General features: G+C 45.8%; 1 long non-coding RNA gene across 1 annotated transcript in view; it reads left to right on the plus strand.

Moving 5' to 3' along the window:
* Window positions 1–348: 348 nt before the first annotated feature.
* Window positions 349–18,561, plus strand: part of LOC131811567 (uncharacterized) — a 44,217-nt gene continuing 26,004 nt past the window's right edge. Inside the window, exons 1-3 of the long non-coding RNA XR_009345996.1 lie at window positions 349–4,853; window positions 7,529–7,710; window positions 11,183–11,262. This is a non-coding gene — a long non-coding RNA (uncharacterized LOC131811567). The remainder of the gene's footprint in view (window positions 4,854–7,528; window positions 7,711–11,182; window positions 11,263–18,561) is intronic.

The following is an 18,561-nucleotide window of genomic DNA, read 5'->3' on the forward strand; positions in this document are numbered from 1 at the left end:
AGCCTGATGCGGGGCTCGATCCCAGGACTCTGGGATCATGACCTGAGCCAAAGGCAGCGGCTTTAACCCACTGAACCACCCATGCAACCCTGTTCTGGAAGCTTTTTTATCTCTCCTTCTATTTTCAATGAAGCCTAGCTGGATATAGTATTCTTGGCTGCAAATTTTTCTCCTTTAGTGCTCTCAATCCAGTCCTTTCTGGCCTACCAAGTCTCTGTGGATAGGTCTGCTGCCAATCTAATATTTCTACCATTGTATGTTACAGACCTCGTGTGTAAAGCTGGTTTCAGGAATTTCTCTTTGTTACTTAGAGTTGTAGGTTTTACCATTAGATGATGGGGTGTGGACCTACTTTTATTGATTTTGAGGGAGGTTCTCTGTGCCTCCTGGATTTTGATGCTTGTTCCCTTTGCCATATTAGGGAAATTCTCTACTATAATTTGCTCCAATATACCTTCTGTCCCTCTCTCTCTCTCTTCTTCTGGGATCCCAATTATTCTAATACTGTTTCGTCTTATGGTATCACTTATTTCTCAAATTCTCCCCTCATGGCCCAGTAGTTGTTTATCTCTCTTTTGCTCAGCTTCTGTATTCTCTGTTACTTGGTCTTCTATATCACTGATTCTCTCTTCTGCATCATTTATCATAGCAGTAAGAGCCTCTTTTTTTATTGTATCTCATTAATAGCTTTTTTTATTTCAACTTGGTTAGATTTTAGTTCTTTTATTTCTCCAGAAAGGCATTTTATTTCTCCAGAGAAAGATTCTCCAATACCCTCCATGCTTTTTTCAACCCCATCTGGCATCTTGATAATCATCATGCTGAACTCTAATTCTGACATATTACTGATGTCTATATTGATTAAGTCCCTAGCCATCAGTACTGCCTCTTCCTTTTTTTTTTTTTTTGTGGTGAGTTTTTCTGCCTTGTCATTTTGTCCAGATAAAAATTGATGAATGAGAGAAAAAGAACAAATACTAAAAGGGTGGCAAAGACCCCAGAAAAATATATGCTAATCAAATCAAAAGAGGTGCAAAACTGGGGAAAGAAGAAAAAGGGGGAAATTTTAGAAATATATATATTAGAATGGTGAATAGAACAGAGCCACCCACTTGATTTTGGGTGTATTCTGGTCTCTTAGATGAAACTACCTCCCAAAATTTCAAAGAAAGAAAAACTTTTATACACACACACACACACACACACAAATAAGGGTAAACACGATGAAGGATGGAATATAACTGTAAAGATGAAAATTTTAAAATATTCTAAGAAAGGAACTGAAAAGAAGTTGGTTGGAAAAAGAAAAAAGAGGAGAGAATGTGATCAGGCTGGAGACTAGAACAAAGCCATGTGCTAGATTAAGGGTATATTTTGATCTATGAGAAGAAATTGTATCCCAGAATTTTAAAGAAAAAAAAACCTGAATGTATACAAAAAAATAAGGTTAAATACAATGAAGGGATAGAATATGAATTTAACAGTGAAAATTTTAAAAGATTTTTCTTTTAAAAAAGGTATTTGATAAGATAAAATAGTTTTAAAATGTTAAAATAAGAAAGAGGAAAAGTTAGGGGCTCCTGGGTGACTCTGTGGGTTGAGCCTCTGCCTTCGGCTCAGGTCATGATCTCAGAGTGCTGGGATCGAGCCCCGCATTGGGCTCTCTGTTCAGCGGGGAGCCTGCTTCCCCCTTTCTCTCTGCCTGCCTCTCTGCCTACTTGTGATCTCTCTCTGTGTCAATAAATAAATAAAATCTTAAAAGAAAAAAAAAAAGAGGAAAAGTTAAATAGAATAAGAAAAAAATAAAATTTAAAAAAGTTAACTTTGAAAGGCTGAAGGATCATGGGAAAGAAGCCATGAATTCAATGTGTTGCTTTCCCCCTAGCTTTGGAGTTCCGCAGTTCTCATTGATCGGTGAACTTGGTCTTGGCAGGATGTTCTTGATGATCTTCTGAGGGAGGGGCCTGTTGCATGATTCTCAAATGTCTTTGCCTGAGGCATAATTGCACTGCCCTTGTCAGGAGCCAGGCTAAGTAATCTGCTTGGGTTCCCTCTCTGTAGCTTTTGTTCCCTGAATGCTTTCCATACAGCTTTGGGGGATGGGGATGAGGATGGTGGCTTTCAAATCTCTGGCCTGTAGGAGGGAGACAAGAGCTCGGGACCCCACTCCTCATTGCCCTCAGAGAAAAGCAGTCAGTCCCTCCCATCTCCAGGTCTCGGGCTGCACTTGGAGCTCACCCATCCTGTGACCAAGCGTTTGTATCTCTGGCATGTGGCCACCCCATTTAGAGTCTCCAAATCCAGCAGATTCCTGCCATGCACTCCCACACTGCTCCTCCCGGAGGAGGAAGGAGGGGATCTCTCCGGATCTGCCACTTGTGGGGTCCCTGCTCAAAGAGCAGTGGCCCAACTGTGCCTTGGGTCATGGTTTAACACGTAACCCTGAGCTGAGAGCCCCCTCCTCGTCTCTGTCTCTGCAGCCAGCCTCCCCACTCCAATACCTGGAAGCTCTGCCACACTCAGACACTCCTGGTCTCTCTATGACCGCATGGGTCCTGAGACTACACTGTCCCTGTGAGGGCTCCACCCCCACTTAGCTCTGGAGTGACTTCCCTCAGTGGAGCAGACTTCTAAAAGTTCCAATTTTGTGCTTCGCTGCTCGCTCTCAGCCCAGTAACCGGCCCCTCCCTCTGCGGTCTGTCTTCCCGTTGCTTCAGATTCATTTCTCCACATGTCCTACCTTCTGGAAAGTGGTCAATTCTCTGTTCTAGAATTGCTGCTCTTCTCTTCTATCTCCTGTTGAGTTTGTAGGTGTTCAGAATGGTTTGATAACTGTCTAGCTGAACTCCTGGGACCTAATGATATTTCAGTCCTACTCTTCCACCCTCTTGCTTCCTCTCCCTCAAACATCAGACTCTTGATCTTAGCTTAGGTCTTGATCCAAAGGTTGTAAGTTCAAACCCCACATTGTGCTCATGAAACAAACAAACAAACAATAAAATAACACAAATATGGCATATTCCAGAGGGCACAGGAGCCAACTAAAAGAGTCCCCAGTGGCCAAGATTAGAACACTTTAAACAATAAAAATAAAGTAGAGCATTAAATTTGCCATCAGGATTAGAAAAGTTTATACTGGGGCACCTGGGCACTCAGGTGGGCTAAGCCTCTGCCTTCAACTCAGGTCATGATCCCAGGGTCCTGTAATTGAGCCCCAGGTTGAGTTCCCTGCTCAGCAGGGAGTCTGTCTATCTCTCCTTCTCCCTCTGACCCTCCCCTGGCTCATGCTCTCTCAAATAAATAAATAAATCTTTAAAAAAAAATAAACTACACCACAGAATGTCAAAGAGACTAGAGATTGTCACATGTAGAAATAGTGTTATCCATCAGTGCAAAATCCTAAGAGTACCCAAGCAGGCAAATAAACCTTATGTCAACTCTAAAGGAGTATAATCCAAAGTGTAAAGTACATATTCATGAGACCATACTGATATTAATCAGTGATCATATAAATAAATTAAAAGAGGAGAACAGACAAATCCCCTTTGTAGAACTCTACATGATTAATATAGATACTGTGCTCTCAGTGGGATAGACCATGACTTCCTACTCTGTAGGTGTGGGCTTCACATAATGATTTCCTTCCAACATTCAAAGTATGGAAAGGGGGAAAAAGAGTCATTTTGCAGTGGGGAAATCTGACAAACACGACCTCAACCAGGTGATCCAGGCCAACATGAACAGGGACATGTTGATAGTATGTACCCTTCAGTGGCTGTGATGAGAATGACACTTTATTTCTATATTCTTTCTCCTAAAAAACCCTAGTCTAAGCATGAGGAAAACATCAAATGCTAATTAAGGGGTATTCTACAAAATACCTGATTAGTACCTCAAAACTGTCAGTCATCAAAAATAAGGAAAGTCTGGGGAGATGGATGGCTCAGTTGTTGGGCATCTACCTGCCTTCGGCTCCGGTCATGATCCCAGAGTCCTGGAATGGAGCCCCGTGTCAGGCTCCCTGCACAGTGGGAAGCCTGGTTCTCCCTCTCCCCACCCCCTGCCTGTATTTCTTCTCTCACTGAATCACTCTCTGTTAAATAAAGAAAATCTTTTTTAAAAACAAAAAGTAAGGAAAGTCTAAGAAAAGCCAAGTAGATTCTAAAGAGATGCTTATTTCTTTTACATAAATCTATGTATATTTTTAAAAATTAAACTGTGATTATATGCTCAACCCAGAAATGCCACTTTTTAAAACCAAATAAAAATATTTACAAAGCATACACAATATATGTAAAAACTACTAAGTGTAATTGTTTTTAGAAAGCAAAACATGGGTAACAATTTACCTGTCCCTATATTGGAAGGCGATTGTATGGTATTGCGCCTGGCAGAATTCTAAGGTGAAGCTGCAGTGACCCTGCCCTTGAGTGTGGATGAGACTTGGAGTGGGATGGATTCTGTTTCCCTGATTAGGTTGTCAGATGGCACAGCTGACCTTCCAAAAGAGAGGTTATCCTGAGTGGCCCTGACCTAAGCAGGTGACTCCTCAAAAAGATTCAACTCTTCCTAGAAGAAGTGTGAAGCTTGAGGTGTATTTGTTACTGGCTTTGAAGATGGAGGGAATCACCTGGTAAGGAATGAAGGAAACCTCTAGGGGCTGAGCGGCCCCAGTCAACCACCAGCAAGGAAGCCAACTTCAGTCCTGAAGCTGCAAGGAAGAGGATTCTGCCAACAATCTGAAAGAGGTTGGAAGAGGACCCCAAGTCTCAGATGGGGGGGCGGCCCTGGGAGACTGTGAGCAGAGGAGCACAGCCACACTGTGCCAGACTCCTGAACACAAAAACCGTGAGGTAACGGCTTTGTATCATTTAACCTGCGAATTCAGTGGCAATTGGGTTACACAGCCGTAGTCAGCACAGGTCTGTCCCGGCTGTGGAGCACGATGCCGCCAGTCAGACCAGGGGGAAACCCACGATTACTGCTGGAAAGTTGGAAAAATTACCTGTAGCATGATCCTGTCTTCGTGAAACTAAGAAGTCTGTGAATGGCAGAAAAGTCTGGGATGATAACACTGAAATGCTAGCTCAGGGGTGGGATTTAGCAGAAGGAACTTCCGGTTGTTAACATACACTTCTTTGGTGCTACAGAGTTTGTTTTGGTAGAGGGTGGTTCTTAATTTATTTACAAGGAGCCTGCACTTTGTTTCTAATTAAAAAGACAAACCAAAAAAAAAAAAAAAAAAAAAAAGACAAACCAAATCGAACTAACAACCCTCTGCTGACCCTGAGAATCAGGACCAAACTCCTTACAGAGGCCCCTCTGGATCTAGCGTCACTGACCTCCAGTCCAAGCCTCCCCTGCCACCTCCCCCTCCTCTCTGTCCAGTCCCACCTGCACCTGAAGCTCCAGCTCCACGGCCTCCCTGTGCTCTGCCTTCTGGACTTAAGATTTACTCTTCTTCCTTTATGCCATTCTTTCCCTCTTTTCTTTGAGGGGCCCACTTGCCCTTTGTGGCTGGTGCTTTCTGACATACTCTCTTCCCTGTTTTTTTGGCACCATAACTTCATTCTTTCCTTTTTGACCCTCTTTGCCAACTCCATTTTTTCTCCCTGGTCTTTAGGTTAGTCCTTGGCCTCCTGTTCCTTCTGTCTGGGCAAGCTCCTTCCCATCCACTGTTCCAGTTCCATCACTCTGCCTCAAATGGCACACATTCCTCTCTACCCCAGACATGCCTCTGCGCACAACACTCAGAGAGCCTTCTTTAGAACAAGCCCCCAGACTTCCCCAGGACACACAGAGCCTCACTAGATGACACCGCTGTCCTTCCCACTGTGCAAGACTGAGATCTGGCTTATCCCCTCTCTACAACCCACACACTTCTCTCTTTCTTTTTTTTATTTTTTTAAGTTTTTGGGTTTTGTTTTTTAAGATTTTATTTGTTTATTTGACACACAGAAAGAGTACAAGCAAGGGAGTGGCAGGAAGAGGGAGAAGCAAGCAAGCTCCTGCTGAACAGACAGCCTGACATGGGACTCGATCCCAGGACCCTGGGATCATGACCTGAGCCAAAGGCAGATGTTTAATTTACTGAGCCACCCAACGCCCCCCCATACACTTTATTGCACTGCTCCTCCCTTCTCATCTGATTGCCCCAGCAAGTGCCCTGCACCCCTTCCAGAAGCCTCTTAAAAACAACTCTGATGAGACACCTGGCTGGCTTAGTCGGGAGAGCATGCAACTTTTGATAACAGGATTGAAAGTTCAAGCCCCCACATTGAGCACAGAGCCTACTTTAAAAACATAGACCCTGATACTACTATTGAAAATCCTTCAAAGATCTCCCCTGGCTCTAGAGATGACAACCACCTACTTTGGGTTCAGACTCAGCTTATCCTAACCTGAACTCACATCTCCTCTTGCCCTCTGCACGCCTCTCTGGTCTGTCAGTGCTTCCCTCAAAATGGCCTTGCTTCCAGGGCTCCTTCCATGCTAGTCCGGCCTGAACATGCCCTCCTAGTAGCCTGCCCTGGCTGCTAGTTGGTGCCCAGTTACCACCTCTGTTTCTGGTCTCAGAAATCACACTCCTCAAGGGATGCCTGGGTGGCTCAGTTGGTTAAGCCTCTGACTCAATCTCAACTCACATCTTGATCTCAGGGTTGGGGGATCAAGCCCAGTGTTGGCCTCCATGCTCAGTGCAGAGTCTGCTTGGGGTTCTCTCTCTTTCCCTCTCCTCCTCCCCCATTTGCATGTGTGCAGGCATTTGCACACACTCTCTCTAATAAATAAATAAATAAAATCTTTTAAAAAAATTAAAAATCACACTCCTCAAGTGAGCTTTCCTGATGCCCAGACTAGACCAAGCCCCTGATGTGGGCACTCAGAGCCTCCTTTCCTTTCCCCCATAGCCCTTCTTACACTTTGCCACAAAGGTTTGTGTGATTATGGATTCACTAGACCTAGGGACTGGGCCTGCTTTCTTCCTATTGTATTCCCCAGACCTAGCAAGGTTAGGCACTCAATGAATAGGAACGTAAAAGTTGAGGGAGAAGAGATCGAATAAAAGGGAGAAAGTACGTGGAGTAAAGAATAGTTTGGTGTGGCTGGGATGCAGGCTCTAGGGCGATAGAGCTGGAAAGCCCAGCTGATGTCAGAATGGGACGCATGCAGATACCAGACGAAGGAATTCAGGCTTTTTGTGAACCAAGGATGTAGGCTAAGCTTCCTGAGCAGGGCAGCAGTTACATGATCAGTTCAGTGGGGAATCAGTGGGATGACCTAGTACATTCTGAAAGCCTTTGATAACCAGTTTGAATTGATACTGGCTATGAACAAGGAATTTGGGGGCGGATTATATTTTCTGTCGATATTACTGCTGTAAGTGACACTGGAAGAATTGCCACTCAGAGGTCATAGTGCTTTATGCGTGAGCTCATCAGGATGCAAAGGGCTGTGATCATAGGCGGCAGAGCATTTCTGCATCCTGTTTAAAACAGCAAGGAATCTAAGCAACATTTTTTTGGTTCAGTTTTTTAAAAAATAGGTGTTTACTGAAGTAAGCAAGGATTTGTGGCTGTTTGGAGCTGGAGTGGCAGATGGAACCAACTTGGAGTCTGGGGCAGAAGTATGAGTTACAACCCAGAGGCTGCTGCATGATGCCTAGACATCACACAGGCCACCTCCACACTAGGAGAGCTGAGCAGGTCTCAGGTAAAGGGTCCCTGATCACTGAGTGATTAGGCTTGCAAGAGAACATACTCTCACTGGTGGGGAGGCCTTGGTGGGAATTTTAGCTTCAAAAGCCAGGCTGGGATTACTCAGTTGCTATTCCCTCTACCTCCTGAGGGACCCTAAGTTGTATTTAAGCAGGCCCATGTCCCTACCTATCACTGAGTATGCCAGAGGAAGTCAGACATGTCTCTGCCTAAGCTATAAAGAACTAATTAACCACACTTAATAGCCCATAATTTGTTATTTCTGCATTTTAGTCCCAAGGTTCTCTCCTAAGTTATTACCCAGGAAGAAACATAAAACTGTATTTCATAGAAACAAAGAAAGTGAACTTTTTTTTTTTTTTTTTTTTTTTTTGCTTTATCTCCAAAGCAGTGGGTCGTAGTTGGAAATGAGGCTCATTCCCAGAGATGGGAAAGAATGCTGCTCCAGGTTCCCCATCATTATGACACAAGTGTACAGATAGGACCAGCTACATAATCTGTGGGACCTAGTGCTAAATAAAGATGTGGGCCCCTCATTAAATACAGTAGGAATTTCAAGCCTGCAATAGAAGACCATTAAAGCAGGGGCAGGGCCCTTCTGAGCGTGGGGAGGCAGAGGCTGCTCCCACAGAATGATTTGAGCACTAGGATGATGAAGGGGCTTTGCCTGAAGGAACTCAGCAGCCTTAGTAGGGAAGGAAGTGTCAGTCAGAAAAGATCCGGTGAAAGCACGTGGCAGCCATAGGGCCACTTCTGTGAGAGTGATTGGTATGGCTAAGGACAGCATTCTCTCGGCAGTCCTGGGTCATGTTCTGCTTGGGGTTTGGATATCAGAGGGACCAAGGATCAGAAAAGAATCAGGGTGCCTTTGGACATCAGAAGGAAGGGGTGATGAATGGGTATAGAGAACACAGGGATTGAGGAGGCATGAAGAGGGGGAACTTTCTAGGCATGGAACTCTCCCTGTTTGGTTTTCGTTTAATCAGCCAATTTTTTTAACTGAAGTAGAATGTATCAAATTTAAGTGAATGATTCTTTCCCTTAAACTTCCTTCTCCCTTTTCTCCATCTTGGTAGGTCATCTGGGTGGGTCACTATTCACCCAGTTGATCAAGACAGAAACCAGGAGGGGCGCCTGGGTGGCTCAGTTGGTTAAGTGACTGCCTTCAGATCAGGTCGTGATCCTGGAGTCCCAGGATCGAGTCCTGCATCAGGCTCCCAGCCCAACGGGGAGTCTGCTTCTCTCTCTGACCTTCTCCCCTCTCATGCTCTCTCTCTCTCTTAAGTAAATAAAATCTTAAAAAAAAAAAAAAAAGAAAAGAAAAGAAAAGAAACCAGGAGCCATCTTTGATTCCTCCTCCTTTATCTCAGTACCATGTACTAAGTCCCATTAGTTCTACTTGTACTGGTACCTCCTGAGCCCATACATCCACTTCTCTCCATATCCTGATGCGCTCATCTTTTCTGGCCATGACTATGACAACAGCCTTTAATTAGGTTGGCTTTTTTTTTAAAAGATTTTATTTATTTATTTGACAGAGAGAGATCACACGTAGGCAGAGAGGCAGGCAGAGAGAGAGGAAGAAGCAGGTTCCCTGCCAAGCAGAGAGCCCAGTGCGGAGCTCAATCCCAGGACCCTGGGATCATGACCTGAGCCGAAGGCAGCGGCTGAGCCACCCAGGTGCCCCTAATTAGAATGGCTTTTAAATCATGCTGACTTGAGTTTAAGTCCTCATTCTGCCACCTGTTAACTAGGTGACCTTGAATGGGGCTCTGAAGCTTTTTGAGCCTCAGTTTCCTCATCTGAAAAATGGGGACAATATACCTAACTTAAAGGGTCATTGTCAGGACTAAATGAAATGATGCCAGTGGCTTAGCACACAGTATGTACTCGATGAATCAGCATCTTCCTTCTCTTTCCCTCATCCTTCAGGCCTCAGTTTAAACATTACTTCCTTAGGTCCCCCTCTCTTGATTTGCCACAGGCTCAGTGCAGGTTCCCAGCAATGCAACGTTCCTCTGCAACGTTCATCACACTTACCTGTCTTCTCTCAACTCTCCTTTCCATCAGGACAAGGATCCTGTTTTCTTATGCCTAATGAGGTGCCTGACAAGGGTTAGAAACTCCCATTTTGTTATTTGACTAGAATCCTCCTACATAATCAAAGGTTCCCGCCCGTGGATACACCAAGGCTGCACCTGTATACGTAGCAACTCCACTGAGAATGTTCTGAAGACTAGCAGAACAGCTCTTCCACAGCTAAAGATAGAAAGAAAGCCACATGGAGAAGAGTAGGAGGGGCAAAGGCATGTTCTAGTTGGGACCCATAACCCTGGTACAGTGACTCACTAGTGGGAGGGATATCACAGACACAGAGATCGTCCCTCAGAAGTGAGGGGTTCAAATCCTGCCCCCTCATCAGGCACCTCGAGCTATGGAGATCTGCACTGGGAAGAGGAACCCTCATAACATCTGGCTGTAAAAAAATCAGTGGTGTGTAACTTCAGGAGCTCTGAAAATTAGCAGGGCTGATCAGGAGAACTGGAGGGCTGTGGGAAAGTGAGAGTCCACTTTTAAAGGGCCCATGTACAAGCTCACTTGCCCTAAGACTCAGCACAGAGGCAGCAGTTTAAAAAGTGCCTGTGCCATATGGGAAGGAGATTTATTGACTAATTTATTTTAATTGTTTATTTTAGGGTCACCTAAGTGGCTCAGTTGGTTAAGCATCTGCCTCAGGCTCAGGTCATTATCTTGGAGCCCTGGGATCAAGCCCCAAGTCAGGCTCCCTGCTTAGTGGGGAGCTTGCTTCTTCTTCTCCCTTGGCCCCTCCCCCCTGCTCATGTTCAAATAAATAAAAATTTTTTAAAAAGAAATTTTTTATTTTAAGTAAACTCTACACCACACATGGGGCTCCAACTCACAGCCCTCAGATCAAGAGTCTTGTGCCCTATGACTAACTAATTTTAGAGTGAGGGCATGGGCTAAAGGACAAGGATCTGTCGGGGCTTTCTCTGAGAATGGAAGCACTGGCAGGCACCCCATTTCTTTCCGTCCCTCTGTCTAGCTGGCCTAATGCTAGACAGATCCACTAGAGGGGAATCCATAATAGCAGATTAGATAGTGCAGAAGAATGCATCAGCAATCTGGAAGACAGGGTAGTAGATGTCATCCAAGCTGAATGGCCAAAAGAAAAAATATATATATTTTTTAAGATTTTATTTAGGGGCAGCATGCAGAGGGAGGGGGAGAGAGAGAACCTCCAGCAGACTCTGCTCTGAGCACAGAACCCAATGTGGGACTTGATCTCAAGACCCTGAGATCATGACCTGAGGCAAAATCAAGAGTCTGACTGTAGTTGCTGAATATGAAGTGTTTCATGTTGGGAACCTCCTGGTTGGAGATGGCCAGGAGTTTCTGTCACCCCTGGAAAGACCTGATCTATTTCTCTCTTCTCTCTGGTTTGGCAGAGTAGACATGCTGTTGCCTTCAAGCATGGTCCAGACAAGGATTCCTGCCGCCTCCCACTTTGGACTACACTGGAAAGCTGGTAAGGTGTGGCGAGTCTGTCAGAGTAGGCATTCAGTGTCACTTGCAGAGCCACTAGGCTGTAAAACATGGTTTTCTTCATGGAACAACAGCCTTGTGGTTTGATTGGACAAATATCCCCATAAGTGAGAAATTAAAGCAGAGTACAGTGGTCAAGACCACACCCTAAATAAGCAGCTAAGGGGGCTAGTTCACAAGTCCCACAGTCTCTGGGTCTGGGCCACCTAGGGCTCCACACACATCAACACCAGACCGTGTCTTCTTCAGGCTAAGAGCTATCTTGACCCTTCATGGAGTTGGTGTCTACTGCCAACAGATTTGTCTCTGTGCGAGAGGTCGAAGGCTTACAGTTGAATGAGGGAGCTCCTCCTAAGAAATTTAGTACATTTTAAAGAGTAGCTAATTCCTTCTTGCAACATGGACTACTTTGTGTGAAATGTAATGTGGTTCTGTATTTTGAAAATGAATAGTCCTGTGTAAATTCAGTGCAATAGCTCTAGTACTCCAAGGGTCCCTTTGGAATTGCTCCTGCGCCTTCTCTGCTCTGATTCAGGCCTTTTATCCTGCACGTGGCCTCTCACTGTTCTTCCCACTCCTTCATCCTCCTAGCACCCACTCCCAGCTGGCTCTGACCAAGGAGAAGCTGGGTAAGAGTGTGTTCTCTAGAGGCAGAGAGCTGGAACTCAAACCATGGTTCTGCTACTTATTTGCTGTGTAACCTTGAGCCAGGGCCTTAACAGCAGTGCAGGCTCTGTTGTCAAATTTTCTTTTCTTTTCTAATTTATTTGAGAGACAGAGCACAAGCTGGGAGGAGAGACAGAGGGAGAGGAAAAAGCAAACTCCCACTGAGCAGGGAGCCTGACGTGGGGCTCAGTCCCAGGACCCTGGAATCATGACCTGAGCCAAAGGCAGATAGATGCCCAACTGACTGAGCCACCCTGGCACCCCTCCACTGCCTTATTTTCAAATGAGGATAGAGTAGTATTGACCTACCAGGTTGATAGAATTAAGTGTGTTAGTTAATTCAAGTAGTTAAACAGTGTCTGACCCATAATAAATCTTATATCATCTTTTTCAGTTCTCTGTTCAGAAACCCCAAATAGTTAAAGAATCGAGACCAGTGTTTAACCGAAAATAGACTTCCTTGGCCTCTTTTTACAAGTACTTCCTCATTTGCTAAACTGTGCGCTCCAACTCAGTTCCCCAAACCTGCCCTCCTGCCTCGGCTCATGCTGACCTAGTATTGCCATGAGTTGACACCACTGCTGCCCCTTCAGGGCAGGTTCTCTGGTCAGATGTGCTGATGGGCTTTCTTATTCCTTTAAGCCGTATCTATGTAGGCCTTCAGAGTTGTAGAGGAAAGCTAAAGTCAGAACACGTGAAAAGTATTCTCCGAACAACTGAGCATATAAAAAATTACTTTCCACTTAGACATTGTTAAACAATAAAAATTCAGCTGAGTAACTTCAGAGATCAAATTGGCTTTGATTCAGTGACTCCTTAGTTGGGCAGGTCATGAATTTACATAGGACCATCCAGCAGCAGAAAGGCGCTGTGAAGGGCTGTACAAAATGCAGGGTTCTTAAAAGCAAAAATGGGATGGGAAAGGGGAATGGTTAGTAAGGAATGCATTGTTTCCGCAAGATGGCCTTTCTCCCAGGATCAGAGGGGGCTATATAAAGTGGATTCTCTCACCAGTACTGACTAGGTAATTCCATGATGACTGGTTAAAGGTTCTGCCTGGGGAGCTGAAGGTACAGTTCAGGTAGCAAGCCAGGATGTGTGGACGTGGGGCTTTGCACAGCTGACTTCATTTGGGGCCTGTTGTCTCTTTTTAAGCATCCCCGTGCTTACCACTCTCCCCGCACCACACCCCCCCTTCCATCTCATACTTAAGATTGTGAGATGTTGTAAATTTCTGACGTTGACAGTACAATGAAATGGTGCCAGAGTACAATTTAAGTTTTAAAATGTAGAATGTCATAAAGTCACAGAGTATTGGTGGGAAACTGCTCAAATGACTACAGTCACGCAAATAAGGGGCTGAGGGTCAGGTCCATTAAGAAAGGAAGAGCTTCGTGGAACCAAAGAGGTGCTTCAGGGGGCAATTTGAGTAATGGAATAAGAGAGGCTTCGAGAGAAACTGAGGAAGCCCCTAACTTTTGCAAAAATGACTGCCCCACGGAAATGTATCCTGTTGTGCAATCGTGTAATTTTAGGAGGGAAATACGTATAAAATAATTTTGTTCTAAGAACTAGCCCATAGTTGCAGTTGCACTTTGAGACCTACTAGTTTTAGTAGTAGTTTCGTTTTCCAGGAATTTCCAGTCAAACCTTTTCCACTGTTCATTATATGTAACTCTAGTCTCCATTTTAAGTAGGTTGACTCAGAGGCTTTTTCAAGCCTCAGTTCTTTTTGGATAATGAACACCCTTTAACTTAACTTTTATCTGCCCCATCTTCCCTAACAGACGGCACACTCCTAGGGGAAACAGCGTCAAGACAGAAATGCCATGTCACCACCTCTTAGGGTGATGGGGGCGGTTATGTGTGTGTGAATCACCAGTGAAGCCTGTGCCAACCCACGGCCCTCAATTACTTGTTAAATGAATGAGTCCTGGTGTATCCAGAGCTGTTGAAAGCAAAGACCTGCAGTGAGGGGCCAGCAAGGAGGAGTGACTAGGTGATCCCAGATAGCCAGGCCCTTGTCCTCAGCTCTGTCTGGGCTTTTCAGGCATTGGCAGAGTTCTCTAAAAGCCTGGAGTGCTCTGCAATGTAGGGCTGGGTGGAGGTCGTGGGAGAGGCAAGGGTGATCAGTTAAGGAGAGGCAGGTGCCCCTGCTGCCACTCCTCTGGCTTCCCCCCGAGTAGCAGACGGAAGCTATATGAGGTGGCGCTGGATGCTCTGGTTTATTCCTGCCTGGTATGGTTTAGAACTTAAGATTAAGCTTCATAGCCAGACTGCATGGCGGAGTGTTTCCCAGTCCCAGGGAAGTGTCTGCAAAGACGTTAACTTCTTACTTGGGTGCGGAGGAGAAAGGGCAGAGTGGCACCAGTGTTCACGCCAGCTCTGGACACTGACCGGTTAGGTCCCCCAGACCGAGCAGAGGACAAGCCCGGTGCTGGAGGCTGTTTGCAGAGGTGTGAGCGCCGGCTGGGGGTTGCCTTGTGGTAAAGTGTACTTTGAGAAGGAATGCTCTGGGGCAGGGACCGGAGCACATGGCTAGTCCTCAGGGACATATGAGCACAGTGGGGGTGGTGGTGGCAAGAGGAGCCTCTGAGGCAGCACCTGGTTTATCATTCAGATGAAAGAATTGCCTGAGGTGCCAGAGCACAGAGGTCATGTCCCAAGAGTTGACATTAAGAGTGGGAGCTGCCCCAGCGAAGACGGTGTGCTAGCTGGTCGCGGCACCTCCACGGCAACTTGAATGAACCACCAGTCTAGGGCCTGACCTTCCACATGACAAGGTGTAGTAGGGCAACCATTTACAGTGAACGCTAATCTGGTTTAAGTTGGGTGACAGAGCCTTAAATACGTTCAGCTAGCTTGGGCTTCTTTGGCACAAGAGATGGCCAGGGTGGAGGGATGGGGATCATATGAACCCAAGGTCTTTTGCTTCGTTTTCCAACCTTGGGGTCTAGGGTCCTCACGGAGGTTTTCTTACTAGATAGCGCACACAACCTGGGCCCAGGCCTCTGCCTCAGAGATCTGCACGGCAGAGGTTAAAGGCCACCTGCTTCTGCCTCCCCTGCTCCTCAGCCTGGACAGCTGGTCTCTGTCTTTAGTCAGGAACCTCAGCAAAGTGAGGCCATGTCAGTCTCCACAGGGCTCAGGAGTTCTTAGGTGTCCCCTCAACCCCAATAAGTGGTTTCTTTCTCTCGGGCCCCCTTCCATTGCTTTTACGCAATTTTAAAAGCATCAGAGCACCTGCATCCATAAGAACATTTTAATCCTTTAATAAAATACATGTATGAACTTTAAAGTTTTTGAGTAGTGATAGTTTTACAATACATTGCAAATGTCAGACCAGAATGCTTCAAGGTCAGAATTTTACCTCCGTAAGGTGGAAGACCCAGTGTGGGGCCGGTTGTCTCCTAGTCTCAATACATGGTGCAACAGACGTCTGCCAGACATGCAGTGTCTGCCAGCAGCCAGAGATAGAAATGCCATCTCATCCCATGAACAGTGGGGAGGGGAACATTTACTAAGCAACCACCTTCAACCGGCTCTTCTGGCAAAGCGCTGTGCTCTAGACGAGGAAATGGCTCAGCTCCCCACCCGCCCACAAGGGAGCTCAGCTGGTGCTGCAGGGCTGGAATTCCAAACCCAGATCTGTGGGCTCAGAAACTCAGGTTCTCTCCACCAAACTAGTGGTTTTGAAACTGGCTTTTGTGGCAGCGCTTCAGGGGTTCTCTGCAAACACTTCAAATAGCTGAGATGGTAAAAATCGTCGCTTATGTGCACAGGAGTTTAAACTGCCTGAGACGTCACTGTGAGGCCTCCACAGCCGCCCCTGAGTAGGCCTGAGGGCTGAGACGGAGGGCGCTAGCCTGGTGGTGGATCGCCAGGCCCAGCTGCTGCTCAGTGCTAGTGGCTCTCATTGTAATTTGAGGGCTTATTTATAACCCCTAGGTGTTTCTTACTACTGATGTAGCGAGGATAAGGATTGAAAGCAGGTGTTGAGTATTCTTCTATTAACTTCTGTTAATCCTTTTTTCCAAGCATCTACTTCACTTCTGTCAATAACCAGAGATTGCAGACAAGCTGTGACTATTAACATTTGCAGCCACTCACCTATTATATGATTTTTTGCTCTAAAGCAAATTCAGAAATAAATTGGAGGCAGAGACCATTCACGACTAACCCATTTGCAGTAGTAAAAATGCCCCCCCCCCCGTCCTGCTGATTTAAGACAGTGTTATTACTTCAACTTAGACAATTCATGCTAATAACACATATTTGAAAGGTTAAAGACAATGATTATAGTATCAAAACTTTTCTTTTTAGATTTATTTATTTGACAGACGGAGATCACAAGTAGGCAAAGAGGCAGGCAGAGAGAGAGGAGGAAGCAGGCTCCCTGCAGAGCAGAGAGCCCGACGCGGGGCTTGATCCCAGGACCCTGGGATCGTGACCTGAGCCGAAGGCAAAAGCCTTAACCCACTGAGCCACCTAGGCGCCCCTAGTATCAAAACCTTTTGATTTGGCTTGGGAGGGAGAAGGGGGCTCATTCTTTAAGCCTTTTGGTAGCATTTACTAAGCTCTTCTCTAAGATTTCTAGCTCAGAGGCAGGTTACCGTAGCCACTTATCTAAGGTTGTCTTCTGGAAGCCCAGGAGCACTGGCAGGTGGTGGAGGTGGAGTTGGGAAAGTTTCTTCCTCAGATTTTGCTGTTAATTCATTGACAATCTTGGGTAAGTCTTTGTGGCTCCCTGAGGCTGTTTCCCTCACCAAAAAAACAGAGGAGTTTGGATAAAATCAAATCATTTTCAGACTTTTATTTTAAGCACCAAAACCTTTCTTCAAATCGTATCTTACTTGTAAGTATAATACTGAATGGGCGTGGCGGCTCCCTCCCCACAAAATAGCATGAAAACCATGAAACCAGATCATTGAAACCAGATCATCTAAGATCCCTTCCATGTCTAATCGTCAGGATTTTAAGTCCCCTGCCTCTGACTCACAAACGCTGCTCAGCTGCCCCTTCCCGGCCAGGCCCCTCCCTCTCCCAGAGGGACCAAGGAGCTGAACTGACTCATCCCAGCACCCAGTATGCTGCTGGTCACCGCACTGACTAAAGAACCACGGTGGCAACCAGAATCCAGGGGCCAAACAACTGTTTGTGGGTGAAGAGGACACGTTTATTTCATTTACATGGTCACTAAGGCTACAGAATCATCAACGGTGTTACAATAGGCAAGCACTACTGTCTGTGGCAACACACAGCGTTTCTTAAACAGCATCCAAGCCTCACAGGTTATGTTTGCATTAAAAAAAAAAAAAAAAAACCAACTTATGAACCAATAGGGAAGCAGTTAAAGGCCAATTTTAAATGCCAATGTAAAACAACTTTCAACTTGAAAATACAATTGAAATGCAACCACTAGGAGCAGCTGTAAGAAAAGGTGACCCAACGCAGGTAGAAAGACAAGATAGGAAGTGGTAAATAAAATACAATAGCCACATTTGAAAACCTTGTGATTCCCATAGGGAGTGGGGGTGGGGAGAGACTCCTTTCCTTCAAGCCTCTGAACATGGGCCTTGCTCAGGAGAGGCCTGTTCTGCAGGGGAGGCAGCTGGTACCTGTGCAGACTGTGCAGCAGGTGAACGCTGCACACAGGAGAGGAAGCATCAGAGTGGTTTCCTGCTGCGGACGGCAGGCCTTGTGTTTTAAGAGGCAAAAGCATAGGAGGGTCACCTCTTACTGCCAGAAGCCTCTCACACATTCTAGGCCGGCCCTGGAGACACCAGGTCGGTAACCTCGACTTAAAACAAATGCTCTTAGAAAACGGGACTAGAAATTAAATAGCTGGGATTCTTGCCATGTTATTCCAAACTCCGAATGGATAATCAGTCACTGCTCCGTGACTTAGGGTCCATTTTTAACTGTGCTGTTAGCCTTTCCTTGGTGAACTCACTTGGGCAGGTGCAGCTGCAGCATTGGGGACGGGTCGCTTGAACAGGCACTCGCTAAATGAAATCCTGCAAGAGCACCTTCACATCAGTCCTAAGAGATGGGGAGAGGCCAGGGCTAGAGTTAACTTCAACAAACATGGAATCTAATCTCCTAGCTTCACGCACAGCAGCCCGAAGTCTATCGGCTGTCTCAAGAGCCTGTCATCTTACTCTAGGGTATATTCTTGATTCCCATTTCAATATATTCGATAGCTGCATGTTGTCTAACAGATCTCCCAGCGCCATGTTTTTCGTTTTCCTTCAGATCTGCCACAGTACCTTTCTAAGTCCTAGAATATGCTTTGTTAACATAGGAATCCACAGTGAGAATATTAGCAAAATAATTCAAAAAATTTTCTGTACTTCCTCACTAGAAAAATCCCAGTGGATTAAGGCAGCCCTTTCATTTTTTAGACTCGGATTAAGGCCAAAGTAAAGAAAGAAGGTAAATATTGAGAAAGTGCCAGGATCAAGTTCAGAGATGAGGAGGACATCCTGGCCAATCACTGTTAGTACCTCACTGCTTCACACCAAGTGCCGCCTCGTGGGGGCCTGAAGAAAGCTGGCGTGGCCCTTGGCCAACCACCGTTCTCTGTACACACACCTCTCCCATAGCAGCTCCCAGC

This window comes from Mustela lutreola, chromosome 11 (assembly GCF_030435805.1).
Source record: "Mustela lutreola isolate mMusLut2 chromosome 11, mMusLut2.pri, whole genome shotgun sequence".
NCBI lineage: Eukaryota > Metazoa > Chordata > Mammalia > Carnivora > Mustelidae > Mustela > Mustela lutreola.